The 10,563-nt window shown below is 38.7% G+C and overlaps 1 long non-coding RNA gene across 1 annotated transcript in view; it reads left to right on the forward strand.

Annotated features, from left to right (window-relative positions):
- LOC128079923 (uncharacterized) overlaps positions 1-10,563 on the forward strand; it is a 121,846-nt gene that overhangs the window by 104,010 nt on the left and 7,273 nt on the right. The window lies entirely within an intron of this gene.

Genomic DNA, 10,563 nt, shown 5'->3' on the forward strand with positions numbered 1-10,563 from the left:
TGCCTTATACTACAGATCTCAGCAGCAACATTCTCAAAGGCTTTTGTGCTTTCTCTAGGGTTCATCTTTATTCTCCATATAAGGAAGCAAATATTTTGAGATGTCAAGTGTGATTTTTGCTAATCAAAGGATATTTAATCACTTAAACAATTTATAACATTTAAAGAATGCACATCTCAGATTTATCTCGCACGCATCTTATTTTTCTATTCAAAGTTGATTGTTATGCACACTCTGAGGATTTAAATATTGCTTGAGCAACTTTTATACAGTATTATAAACAGTGAGAGGACTTTGGAATAGATCTGGCTACAACCTTAGGGCAAACCTCCCAAACTAATACAAGCCAGTAGGTCAGTACTGATATGGAAGAATTGCATTTCTTTATGGTAGCTTACTGCAATCAATGTGGTTTTCCTTTTTTGGATAGAGTTTCATACTTTGAACTGCTGGGAGCTTTGGATCTTTTACCCTCCTCCATTTTCTCCCTTGCTTGTACAGAAGAAACATATGGCATATCAGATACCAAATGGCCAGTGTCACATTGTTTGCTTTACTAAGTACAACTACAGCTAGAGTTATCAGCTAAACACCCTGCTCATTTCAACTCCCTTACCATCCACCCTTTGCAGAGATCCTGTCTTATGTTTGCAGGTTTGCAGTCTTTTCCCAGCTTGTTCTCTCCAGGTGTGCAGTAGCAACATTCTCAGTGCAGGAGAGATAGGAATTGGGTTGTGACACTAAGCGGAAGTCCCCAGCAGCCTTAAGCTCATCCATAGCCACTTCCACCCAGGTTTCTCATCCTTGCTTGGCTTTTAAGCACCAAGCAAAAAATGTGCTCTGGGACAGGTTTCACCTCACAAAGGATAAACAAAAAGGATGGGCACATCGCTGCATTTCAGGGAGAACTGAACTGGTAGAAAAAACCAGAAATTTCCAAAGCCTACTATATTGGGGTTTTTTTTTGCGTCTTTGGCTTAACTCACACTGGGTCAAATTCTTTGCCATTTTAAACTCTCTTGATCCGTGCTTTTAATACAGCTGTTAGAGTCAACTGAGAAAGATAGACTTGTCCGAGCATGTTCAGAGGGCCACAAAAATGATCCAAGAGTTGTAACAGCTCTCCTATGAAGACAGGCTGAGAGAGTTGGCGCTCTTCAGCCTGCAGAAGAGAAGGCTCTGAGGTGACCTGATAGCCCAACTTTCAAAATCTAGAGCTTTGCTACAGGAAAGAAGGGGACAGACTTTTGAGCAGAGTCTGTTGTGAACAAGGGGAAATGGTTTATAGGTTAAAGAGGGGAGGTTTAGGTTAAATATAAGGAAAAAATCTTTTACAGTGAGGGTGGTGAGGCACAGGTACAGGTTGCCAAGAGATACAATGGATGCCCCATCAGTGGAGACTTTCAAGGTGAGGCTGGATCCGGCCCTGGGCAGCCTGATTGAGCTGTGGATGTCCCTGTTCACTGAAGGAGAGTTGGACTAGGTGACTTTTGAAGATCCCTTCCAACTCTTAAAAATTCTATGATTCTATTCTATGATTCAAAGATGTTAGGAAATCATCTCTCCCACTGCCACATTACCAAGAATGTTCCAATGAAATCATAATCCTTTTGATCTTAGTTATTTGGGAGCTCTTCTACAGCTTGTATCTCAGCAAAAAACCTAGCAATCTGTTTGCGTTTACTGGAGGAAAAGAGATGTTGCCCTGCCAAAATAATTACATTGGTCAGTTAGGGAATAACAAGTGAGAACAGATGAAATATTTAGATATAAATAGTCTGTTTTCATGTGCTGTGATTGTCGCTAATAAGGCAAGAGCGTGTGGTTTGTGGTTTGGGGACAGGATGAGGAACCGTGACATCTGGGTTCCTTTCCTAGGCTTACCGCAGTGAATTGAAGGAGTCATCAAGCCTTTTTATACCTCACCGGTTGGAAGTGGATAACAACACTCTGGAGGCTAATTCTTTAAAGCTGTAGTTTACAGATGTGCAGAAGGGAAGAGCAGTGTGAGTGCTAGGCAGAAAATCTGTCCATTTATAACTTTAGATATCCAGAGAGTCTCTCAAGAAACTTGTCTAGTCTTGACTTGGGGAATCGGACGAATTCATAGCAATGACAGAAAAATGAGAGAAAAATTAGAAACATGATTATTGTTTTTGAGCAAAATTCCACCTGAAAGTACTTGATCTTAAATTTTGTGATAAGTTTTTTGGGTTTTACATTCTTTCCCCCCCCTACACACACACATTTCAATTTACCATTTGCTTTAAAAGGTGATGAACTTGAATTCACATTCTTTGCTATATGAGGAACAGAACGAGCAGTGTAAATTCTAGTTGATTCTGGTTTACATCACCATTATATCTTTCACATTAATTTCCCTAAAAAGGCATCCTAATGCTCACCACACACGCGCATCTCTCTGCATCAATGTATGTGGAGTCATTTAAATAACTGTATGGTGAGACAAAGCAGCTTGAACAACTGAAGATTTAGCAACAAAAATTCTTTTCCTATGGCATAAATCTCACTAGTAGTAATTTCAACTTGAAATGCAAAGCATAGCATTACAGTATTTGAGCACAAAGGCCAGATTTTCCTGGTTGCCATTTAGACCCCATGATCGCACAAACACAGCAGGAGAAACCTAAAATGATTTTGTTTCCTAGCGATACTAATTCCATCGCTGCAGAAAATGTAATTATGTTTATATTGACATTATAATGGTAACTTTGCAGGACAGATTCCGATCTGTCTGTTAGGCCACATAGAAACAAAGCACCAGCAGAGACCTCAGGAATTTCTGTTGCTCTGTGGTGGTGGGGCTGGCAGCCTAGCTAGTAATTTCAGCAGTAAAAAGAATGTTCATTATGTGAAAAATTCACTTAAAATTTAATTTTGTTTTAACTATAAAATCTCTCAATTTTATATTGATCATAGCATCCTCAAATGAGCTCCATCTGGAGTTTGCAATTTGCAGCCTGAGGTTTTGTCCTTAGTATGTATAAAAACTGGTCAACATTGATTTTACCATTTTTGAGCCAACCATTTATACTCCACTGTAATTCATGCGTGTTCTGTATGGCATTTTTATGTGATCCACTGAAAACATTTTACACTGAAAAAAACTCAAATATGAGTGTTAAGAAAAGAACAGTTTCCTACGTACAAAATTTTTAAAGCAAATAATTCTGTGTGTGTGTGTTCAGGGTATTATCTTCAATGTTTTCTTCAGCTCCTGAATTGAAGCAGTTTTCATTGCCTAAAATAATAACCTGAATATATTTGAGTTTTTTGTTAAGATTGTTTCAGTGAACCTCAGTCTGGAAATTTGGACAATCCTCCCACTTCCTCCCTTCCGCCCTTTTTTTTCTTTTATCAATCAGTACTGAAAAAGAAAGAAAAAATGGAAGAAAGAATGAACTGATTTTTTACTCTTAATATTAGATCGGTACAGCTCCAGGAGTGAAAGAAAGAATATAGAAGTGAAGCGATGAGCAGTAGAAGTATTTAAGTTCTGTGTAATACTTCCTATCAAACAAGTTCTCACAAAACCATCAACTAAAATCTGTCAGTGGGAGATTAAGATAGAGGAAAGTGCACATAACCTCAGAAACAATAAGTGCAGGTTTTTTAGAGGTTGAGCTTAAGGTTGGTTGGTCCTTTGCAGTTTTCTTTTGCTTAGGAGGGCTTCGCAGAGGGTAAACAGCAAAAAAACTCTCAGGCTGAAAATAAAGCGTAAGAAGTTGTAAGAGCTACTGATAAGAAGTAGCTTGTGGACATTTCATTGTAATAAACATTGTAACTTTCTCTAGTGTGGTATACACTAACATGTAGTCAGAGCACATTAACACATTACATGCTTAAGCATTTGTAAAAGCCAGCAATAAATATGTGTGGATATGTATATTTGTATGTATATGAAAGAAAAATTGTTACATGCTGCAAGAAATTTGCATGAGGTTCTTCATTTACTTCTGCTGTCTGATGGAAGAAGCCTTCCCTGTGCACGGTACGTGTTATTAACGTGAAATGGCAAAAAACAGTTTCGGTGAGATGTGTTCTGCTCTCTGCAACTTTAGGCCTGGTGTTGCATTTCAGGGAAGCCAAACTAAATACAAAGTCTGATTCAAGTGATTCACTTTTCAACATGGAGCTGATACACATTCACACAGCAGTTTCAGGATGTTGGGATTGCATACTGTATATTCAGACTAGAGTCTGACATCACCCGACTTGTGGATTTACTTGCTTATTTATCAATATCAGTTGTCTCAATATTAAGAGAGAAGCCCTGCATGAATTGAAATTCAGGGATGGCGGAATTGCAGCCATTCACTGTTGATTAATTTAATGCACAGTGCCATTTTTAGATATTTACCTATCCTGACCATGTTAACTTAGTATGTTATGGGACAGGTGCCACACTATCCCACTGTTTTCATGAGACTCTTTATCAGTGTGAGATATTGCTAGTTCTAAAGTTAAGGACATAGTTCTCTGGCATGAACTGGGGGCTTTTTCTTGTGTAGTTCATTTGGAAAATAGCTCCAGATAGGAAGTTATTTGCAAGCTGGAACAGAACTAAGTTAAACAATTAAAAGATAAGAAGATCTAACAAGCCTTAAAATTTTGAAGATTGACTTTTGTTGACAAAGTTTTTCCTAGGCAGTCAGAATGTCTGTTTTATTTCAGTGGTTTAAGAGGAAGAAGAAAAAATTGTTTGGGTCAAATGAACTTAATCTTCTCTGCTATTTTCTTTCGCATTCTTCTACTAAAACAAATGAACAAACAAACAAAAAACAACAAAACACAGGTATGATATCTGTAATAAGGATACCAGCTTGAATTAGTCACTGCTCCGCTGCCCCTGTTAAGCTAAGCAAGTTAGCTAAGGTAAACTCATTTTTCCTAATTTAACCATGTGAAAGAGAGGCACCTCTTTTAACATACTATCCCACATCCCTCCTCTTTTAACGAGCTGAGAAAAGAAAGAAATTAAAATTTGTTCTGGAATCAGTCACTTGGCTGTGGCACCTCCTCCCCTACCCGGTAAGAAAGCGCTGCCATATTAGGAACTCAGATTTCTCTGTTAAACTGAAATTTCATCACTCCCATAACACACAGAGGACTGTGTGACATGATGACTGTGGGACGTTCAAATATTAGGGCAGGAAGAGGCACATAGGAGCCACTGAGAGACCATGAACTTCATGAACTCTGCAGCCATTGCGGCTGAACACAGTGGCAGGAGTTCATCAGTCCAAGCGTGGAGCACAGATTTGGCCGAGCCTGCTTTTTCCATTTTCGTCAATATTGAAAATATGTCCTCTATATGGTACTTGTCTGGCATTTGCCACAGAAGGGCCTTTACAGACTGAGTTCAACACCATAACATTTTTATAAATGCTTCACAGAAGAGTACAGATTTCACAGGCTTACGTTGGCTCAAATAGGAGGAATTTTATGTGCTTTACCAACATTACCTGAGGAAATATAGCTCCCAAACGGTGACCTTTTTTCCAGAATACTGTTATAATATGTGAGTGGATAATATTGGCACTGTTAAATTATTTTAGATATGGAGCTTTCTCAACTTGCACGTTCTTAAAATTTTTACTTTTGCTGCACTTTTCAAACTTGATTAGATTTATTAATTGAATCTCTCGATGAGCGTGTCATTTTTAAAGTCCAGTTGCAGGGTGACGGTTGAGCAGCCAAATATCAAGTAATAAATAAATAAATAAATAAATCAAGTAATAAATAAAAGTAAGAGTAAATGACAAACTAGACCTAACTCAATTTAGATTGTTTTTGTCCCTTACAGCTCCATTCTTCAGAATGGTGCCATATCAGATATACACCCTTCTTTTTGAACCAGAGAACTCATAGTCCATTCATTACAAAGCAAACTCACGAAAGAAAGTTTACATAGCATTTTTCAAAGTCCTAGTAATTCTGAAATACATCTTCATGTTGTGATTTTCTTCTTGTTCTCTTGAACTTTTTCAGATTATCTGGTTTGCATGAGCCATCTTATTAATTCAAGTACTGCTACGTCATTAAGACATACAATCTAAGAGTAATTAAGCATAAAACAATGAATTATTGAACTAATATGTTCATGTTGCAGGCTCTGTCTGAACTAGAATCCCTTCCTTTTTCCTGAACACTGATATCTACCCTTAAAAAGATTTTCTGGAACAAGAATTTACCTTCTATCAAGTCTGTATCCCCTTTAAGCCCTTTACTAGCTACATGATTGTATATACCTCCTCTAAGTTACCATACAAATATTGAATGCTGGATGTGAATTGTGCGTTGAGATGTCCTTGATAAATCAGGCTGCTTGAAGAGCAATCAGGAAAAATGGAGAATGGCTTTAGAGAAGCCATCTCACAGCAAACTTTCTTACTATAAAGCTTGAGCTGTTCTTGACATTCGTGTACTTTGACCTGAGCCACCTTGGGAAGTTCACCAGTTGTCCACTGTCTGAGTGGACCAGCGCACAAGAGGCCGAATTAACGTGGAGTGAAGAAACTTGAGAAGAGCTGAGCTTTTTTTGGGTTCCCTCCAAAGGCAGCCTGGACAGCCCAGCTCCCCGTGAGCCCCTTGGCTGCAAGCTGTCCCACAGAGCAGTGCCAGGAAGGGAAACAGATGCTGTCCCCTCAGCTCCTCACTCTGTGTTGCTGCCCCTCAACCTCTCAACCCTCATCAGAGACTGCAACTGAACAAACAGGTTAGAACAAGCAATTTCCACCACTCACAGCACGTGGCTGGGTGCTTTGTTACTCCACAGCAGCTTCTTCACTCTCTCTCTCTGGCTGGCCCAGCCAGATGGGGTGTTTCTAGCTGAATATAAATGAAGAAGTACATATACTGCAAAAGCCATGTGGTACCTAGCAGGCACATAAAACCAAATGAAAACTTGGTTTTTCTGGAACTACAGCAAACTGCGAGAGATCTGTAGTGTTTGGAATTTCAGCGTGTATCTTTCCTGTAGAAAGATGTTTTCTGTATCATATTATTATGAATAGGATCACTTCCAGAAGTTTACAGTGTGCTGAACTGAATTTAGTGGTATAAATCAGGTGTCTCAATAATTTCAAAAGAGCCGAGTCATGTTGTGTCAGACAGTAACATCATAGTTACTTTGCACAAACAAAGATGATTATAATAATGCTAAAGACAAAGGGAATTAGGTCTCATGAGTAGAAATTTTGTGCTAAGGAATGAAATTATTTTTGTTTGAAAGAGATCAGCGAGGCATAAATACGTTCAGGAATGTTTAATCCTAAAAGGAATGAGATCTGTCAAAGCAATTTGACAGGATAATACATTCATTTCTGGTTCTATGGGCAAAGGAAAGCCAAAGAGTCCAAAGCGTCATCCACTCAGAAGCTATTTTTCATGCCTCCAATGAGGAATTTTTTTCATGCTGATGTCATTACCTAAGTTTGATGCTACATTGAAAAGCAAATCTCGTTCTGGTATGCAACTATCACCTTGCAGCAAGCATTAGTTTTAGATTTAAAGATCAAAGCAAACATACATAAACAACTCGGAATACATACATATCCTCTGCTTTACACTCTAGCTCGTGGTAGTATGTTCAGTCCAGTTCTCTATGTTTCCCACTCACAGTAACGAGTCTGAGAGCTACTGGATGAGCAACTGGAATCTCTGTGGAAAAGAAAACGGAGTGCATGCAATAAATGAAAAAAAAAAAAAAAAAAAAAAAAGCCAACAGGCAGAGATTACCTCAGTTAATGAACCAGACTAGAAGATCTGACACTATCTACCTCATTGGAAAGACAATAAAGCACTTTCCCGATTGTGTTGTTATCCTCCCCTCTAAAAATAGCTGTCAACCAAAATATCAAACCATTATTGATAGATTCTTATCGAAACAAAATGTATCGGACCAATCCTAAGGATAGAGTTCATCATAAGTAACATTGCTACTTGATCCTTTTTGTGTCGTGAAGGGGAAGGAAGTCGGCAATTTTCTACATTAGAGAAAAAAGGACCTTTAATGTTACAGCTTCCACCTGCTCACTCCAGAAGTGAACTCAAACTCTATCTGTAAAAAAGCTATCTGTAGGTCATCACTCTCGTCCGATTCTGTGTCCTTACATAACTAAATTCCACTTGAGATCTTGAATAAACACAACCCTTTGTCCTCCATCCAGTTTAAACTTTTGAACTTTTCAGCGATGACATAATTTTGAAAGCCCTTACTGAAAAGTTGAATTTCTAAGCATTTTATGAAGAGCTGAAGTTCAGGCTCTAAATAATACAAGTAAGAACTTCTGTTGGATAAAACGCTAAGGTGAAATAATGAAAGTCTGCTTTGTTTCATTTGAGAGCAGACTGCTAGATCCGTATTCTATATCATCATCGTAAAAGGTAATGAGCTATTCCTCTCAATTCACAGGTAACAGATTAGTTTAGAGCGTATATGACAGTAAGCATAAACAAGCAAATGAACGTTAGATTTATAGTCATTTTGCAGGAGGTACTTAATGCACCTATCATAAATATCCAAGCCTATTCTGCGTGCAGGTAAACTGCGAGTAAAATAACTCTTGAACATTTGCAAGAAACCAAGTTCATTAGCCTAACTGCTTGAGAACTATCTAATCTTTAAATAGACCTATTCCTTCAAGAGCTCTGAGTGTGTGTCACGGTCACATCAGACTCACTATTGTGTACTCATATTGATGTTTTCGTGTCACATCAAAGGCTGCTTCCAGCTGCCGGTCGTTCACAGTTCCACAACACAGCAAAGCCTACTGGAAATGCCTAAAGCCAACTTTCTTGTGCTCTGTGTGTCTGCTTCATGAATAAGCTACTTTAGATCTTAGCTCTGCTCCCCAGACTTCACTACTGACTGGCTAATATGGAAGATGCATTCTTCTGTGCGATAGCATAACAAATTTAGTTATGCAAACAAAACATGCAGAGATGTCATTCACAGGATTTACAGAAGATCTGGCTCCCAAATTTCCTGTAATTCCCAGCTGCTCTTGCCATTTCTCCCAGAAGCTCAATACTGTAGCGATCTATCCCCTGACCCTCAAGTTCTCTTTGTGTTGAATTAACTTTTTTGTTGGCAAATCACAATATGAAAATGTGGAGATTTTTTTTTTTTTTTTTTTTTCTGTAGTACCTTTGGAGTTTTAGTTGAAATCATAAGTTGAAATCATTGTTATCTATATAGTCCAGAACTCTCTTTCTTAATCGTCTGAAGTATACCATTGGTTTTACATGTTTCTTTTACACTGGTTTGACTTAAAACCAATCTAGCTTTTTTGATACAAATGGTTTTAGTTTGCAAGTAAACTAGGTGGCAGAACAACTCAAAACATGTTGAAGTCATTTAAAATATCAACATCCACAACTGACTGGAAATAAAAGAGAATTACTCTAGACCTAGTTAGTTTTATTTCTGACAGATCTTTTTTCTTTCCTTTTTTTTTTTTTTTTTTTTTTTTTTTCTCTCTCTAGCCACTTAAACATATTTTAATGTGGAAAAAAACACCAAAAAAGAAAAAAAAATCCTGATTCATTTTCCCTTCAATGCAAAACTGATCTTGTAAATGCACTTTTCATGTCCCAGTGTGTAGCAACTTTGTTGAAATTTTAGATACTGCAATTATGTAAATCTGATTTCCTAGTGAAGATCTAAAGCTGCAAGTACAATTTATCTTCAGTTCACCAGTGATAGGGGCTAGAGGCAGTTACTATCTTGTAAACATGCACATGAGTAGCTTCACCCATCACAGCTGATCCTGTGTTGACCACTACGCTGTTCATGTGAGTTAGGATGTACCAAATCTCTCCCTGGCGTGGAAATTGTTAGCAGGGTACCAGTGCTGATATTCTAACAGGAGATGGTAAAACCGAGTCATCAAATAATGTCGTGAATCAGATCACACTGAGAAATAAATCATAGCCACTAATATCAGATGGTCACCGAATACCTTTTTACGTAATGTTTTCCCCTATTGTATTAAAGATGTCCCATATTTCTAAGACGGATCAACTTCAGAGCTCTTCATAGTTGCCATCTACAAACTACATCTACAAAAATACAGGGTATTTTGCAACTGATGTAAACAGTGGAGTGAGGCAGAATAGCGCAGATGAGGCATTTTACAGAACAACTGGCTCTACAAACAACCTCTGCTGAGCTGGAGGCCAGCACGGCCCTCCTGCCACCGCCCCTGGGGAGAGCAGCCGTGAAGTCTGGTGTCCCCTCAACACGTGGACCAAAAGAGCGAGAGCGGGTCCCAGAGTTCCCTTTTGGTGACCTTGGCCTGCAGAGATGGAGAATACCTGCGGTGCAGTGCTGTGTTTGTGCTGTGACTGCTAGGTCTCAGAGAAGCCACCAGGAGACTGGACCGGTTGTCTGTAGGCAAGTCTGCAAACTCGTACGCAGTAGTCCCATTATGCAGTTCCCTGTGTTATTCTGCCGTTGCCTCAGTATCTCGTTATTTTCCACCGTGCCTTTGCAGATGTAAAGTCTCCAAGATTTGAGGCTATACTCCCACAGTCTGT

Source organism: Tympanuchus pallidicinctus, unplaced genomic scaffold (genome assembly GCF_026119805.1).
Source record: "Tympanuchus pallidicinctus isolate F22 unplaced genomic scaffold, pur_lepc_1.0 scaffold2, whole genome shotgun sequence".
NCBI lineage: Eukaryota > Metazoa > Chordata > Aves > Galliformes > Phasianidae > Tympanuchus > Tympanuchus pallidicinctus.